We start from the raw sequence: 4,646 nt of genomic DNA on the forward strand, positions 1-4,646 counted from the left end.
GTGAAGGGGGTCAAAAGGTAAAAAGAAAAAAATGTACTCCCCTCTTCTAAACTATAGCATACAGACTTAAGACTTAGTGTATTTCTTACAACAATTGTCAAAATAGCTGTCTAGATTAGGGTTTATATATATTCTATTTAAATTTTTAATTGTGGTACATAATACAATAAAAGATACCTACATTAAAAAAAACACACAAGTTAGGACTCTGGAGTCGGAGGGTGGTGGGTCTGCCACTCACCTGGTGACCTTGTCAAGTGACTACACTCATCTATAAAGTGGGGATAACTGCAGAGCCGACCTCGGGGGCAGCTAGCACAGGGCCCGGCCCAGGTCAAAGTCCCGGTGTCAGCTGGCAATAGGACAGATATTACTACCCCCAGTACTTGTCCCCAAACAAATGTTTCAAATCTGAAAATGTGAACTCAAATCTGGGAAGTGCAAAAGCTGGTGACCTGACGAATACCCTGTGAAAGGCACAACAGACAGGAGGGCGTGCACAGGATTTACTGTTCATTCCAGGGTGTGGCAGGCATGAGGTTTCGGAAAATGTTTTGAAGACATCTGCTTCACAATACATAACAGTAACTTATGTTTCTGAGAGTACAGTTAAAAATTGGTGAAATAGATTTTGATTCCAGAACCAGAGCTAGTGGATTTATTACCTGAGCTGCACCCTCATCCCTAGATATAAAAATCAAGCTAGTAGCAGCATCAGTTGAGATGTACAATATTTAAATAGGCGAATAAATTAAATCACAGTTCTATAGAAATATATAAATACATATATATGTGTATGTATATACACACATACTTTTTGTTTTAAGAAGTCATTTTAAAAGCAATTTCAGTCTATTTAACATTAAAAAGTTAGTATTAATGCCTCATTTTTAAGAAAAAATGACTCTCATTTGTAATCCATTTATCCTTAGAATCTATTTTTACTATTCCTGAAATGTTTTAGAGTATGCAGTCTTTGCTTAAGAAAGATAAAGGTAAAATTAGCTGTGGGGGCCTGCTGATGGTGGTGGAATATTTTATAGGACCAAAAAACAAACAACAAACAAAAAAAGGAAATTAATTAACATAAAATTTTTGAATTTTACCTTCAAATGTTTAGTGAACTTCCTTAGCTCTAAGGAATTCCTATGTTAAAATGGTGACTACTCTCACTCAATATTTTTGTATCTACTTATTTATACCCCAACATTTTCCAAAGAGGATTTGAGGCATCAATGAAATAAAAACATTTTAAGTGTCAATTCAAAGGCCAATATAAAATTGGAGATCCACAGTTCTTTTTTGAAAAATGAGTTCTTATTGGGCAAAAGATATACAAACTTGCCTCCCAAATAATACATCCTCCTAACGACCCAATGGGTAGGATGTTAACATCTCAGGGAGCCAAGCAATGTTACCAGACAGGAGACCACACCTCACTTAGGAAAGCACCTTGAATCTGACCAAACCTCATCTAGATCCAATTATAGATCCAATTGTAAATTTTCAGGAAATATACAGAGAAACACATTAAATTACATTGTAGAGATGCAATCAGTAAAACCCAACTATGGAAATGCTATACAACCTAATCGCTTCAACAAATAAACTACAAAGAAAACAAATAAACAAAAACCTAGAGGGGGAATCTACAGGTTGAAAGCCACTTAAAAGACCTATCAACCAATCACAAAGTATGGACCTTATCTGGATCCTGATTTCAATAGACAAACAAAGAAACTATAAAATGCATGGGACAATGAGAAATTTGAATACTGATTGGTCATTGGTTATATTAGAAAACTAGAGGCCCAGAGCACGAAATTCATGCATGGGTACAGTCCCTAGGCCTGGCCTGCAATCAGGGCCATCTTCCCCAGCTGCCTGCAGCCATCTCCACTCCCTGCTGCCACCCACCCACGGTTCCCCACTCTCCATTGGGCCATTGGAGCCTGCTGGGTGGGGGGGGGTGGGGAGAGGGAGGGACCGAGAGGTGGTCAGTGTGCCTCATAGTGACTGGTCAGGTGGCCTTTCTGCTGTTAGGGTCAATTTGCATATTACCCTTTTATTATATAGACTAGAGGCCCAATGCACGAAATTTGTGGGAGGGCCTTGGCCCTGGCCCCCACCCGCTGCTGCCAGGGCCTCTGCCGCCTCTGCCTTGGCCCCTTGCCTGCTGCGGCTTTGTCCGGCAGGAAGGACATCTGGAAGGATGTCCAGTCTAATTAGCATATTACACTTTTATTATTATAGACTAGTGCCCTACCGGCATGGCTCTGTGGTTGAGCATCTACCTATGAACCAGGAGGTCACGGTTCAATTCCTGGAGAGTGCACAGGTCTGGGTTACAGGCTGGATCCCCAGTGGGGGGAGTGCAGGAGGCAGCCAGTCAATGATTCTCTCTCATTATTGATGTTTCTAGCTCTCTCTAGCTCTCCCTTACACGCTGAAATCAATAAAAATACATTAAAAAAAGAAAAGAAAGTATTGGTTTTCCAAGTTTAAAAGAGTCATTATCTTTCAGAGACATATACTGAAAAATTCATGTATGAACTTACATATTTAGGATTTGCTTGAAAATAGTATGAGGGGGTGAGAGTATAAGTAATGAGGTTAGGGATAATACAAGATGGGCTAGGAGTTGATAATTGTTGAAGCTGGATACTATTCTGTTGTTGTTTTTTAAATATATGTTTGAAGGTCCTCATAATAAACAGTTGATATAAAGACTGATATTGAAATTAGTGCACACAATCACAAAAAGCTAAGCACAAATTTAATTATTCTCAAAGAAAATTATGTAAAAATGTCACCTTCTTAGCCAGGAGTTAACTATATATTTAGACCAAACATAGCTGCCCTACTGCCAGAACAATAGTATTAAGAAAAAAATGTGCTTTCTATTTTACCTCATACATCATGAAAATAAATGTTTTACTCACTATTACTTGCTTCATCTGGCACTTTTCTTTATCTAGAAAATTAAATTTACTTTAAATAGACAAATTGAAGTGTACCCTCTAACATTATTTGGGGGGGGGGGTGGCAAATAATCTGTCAACAAATTATTTAAAGTTCTGGCATCCTGAAAATTAAATCCTCAAAAAAAGTAAAATGAAATAAAAAAATAAAAGCTCTCCAGAAAATAATACTGTGCCAAAATAGGATTATTTTTAACCCCGAAGGATCCTTCTGACGGGGAAAAAAGGTTAAATGAAGAAAAACCTTGTCTAGATCAAATATTGTTTTTCCAGAACAAGTTAAAAGCCAAAAGAGAATAGGTGGAGTTGAGGGACTCAGGAATGCACACTGACCAGGGGGAGACCTGGGTTCAAATTTCACCTCCCCACTGCGTGCTGTGCAGCAGGCTGCCAGCCCTCACAGGGCTCAGTGACAATTAAATGAGCACCTGGACCAACTAGCTCCCCTGGCCTCAGGCTACCTTTCCAGCTCTTTGCACCACCTCCCTCCTTAGCTGCCTGCCCTGGAGGTCTACTATCCTGCAACCTGAATCAGGTCTGTATTTTGCTTGGCTCACAACAAGGTTTACTGATTTAATTAGCTACTGCCAACATTTAAAAATCCAAAGAGCGAAGTTAACAAATATGGAGTTCAGACATCTTTTTAAAACCCCAGGTGAGGTCTGGTCCTCCCGGGTTCTCACCACCCGTCTCTTACACCTGGCTCAGCAGGTTGATTCCGAACCCCACGCTGGCTAAGGTCTTGGCTTTACCCTGCCCTTTCCCACTTCTGTGCCTGTCCCTCCCGGGCAAACTCCTCACCACCCTTCAAGACCCAACTACAGCACCAACTGTCATCTTCTGGTGGCACGGCCCGTCCACTACAGCGCACGTGGATCACCCTGTCCCAAAGCTGACCGTGGGCGCGTCTGCCTTCACTGCGGGGCCTCAGCTCTCTGGAGGAAGGGACCCTGTTGCTATCATATTTCTGTCGCCCAGGCTAAGCAGAAAGCCTGACCTAAATAATGCAGAATCCAGTAAATGTCTCCTGAATGTGTGGAAGGAAATGAAAGCTAAAGCGTTATTAAAATTTATGTAAGATTTTTATATCACAGCTTGTTCTGAGTGTTACCAAATAAAGGGGTCAAGGACATGAAGATGTTTCATAAAAGGAGAACAAGCATCCACCTGCTTCCATGTTTCACAAGTTACTCAGAAGCCACTCAATGAACAGATAACGCAGAGACAACGGGCAGGCAGGGGCAGGCATCCTCCGAACTGATGCTTTCTAAGCACCGGGGAGGAAGCAGACAACGACCTGCATCCTAGCACCGGAGACAAAAATAAACAGGCAAATAAACAGCATCAGCACGAATGCTGTGGGGGGAGGGAGGGAGGGGACTTAAACAACATAATTATTGAAAAACTAAGGAATGAAAGAGGGTAGTCGAGGAGGGCCTGGTGTTAAAAGAGACCTCTGACCAGAGGAAGCACCACCAGGAGCCAGCGGTGCCGAAACCTGGAGGAGACGGCCCCATGCGCTGGAGACAGCAAGTGCCAAGGTGCAAGGTAAACAAGCGGCGGCAATCGAGCAGGTGAGAAGCTGGCATGTTACACAGGCTGGTGCGCTTGGCCAGGGGTCAAGCCAGGGAGAGGACAGCAGAGCTCGGGGTGCGAGGAGGGGGG

This window comes from Myotis brandtii, unplaced genomic scaffold (genome assembly GCF_000412655.1).
Source record: "Myotis brandtii unplaced genomic scaffold, ASM41265v1 scaffold193, whole genome shotgun sequence".
Classification (NCBI taxonomy): Eukaryota; Metazoa; Chordata; class Mammalia; order Chiroptera; family Vespertilionidae; genus Myotis; species Myotis brandtii.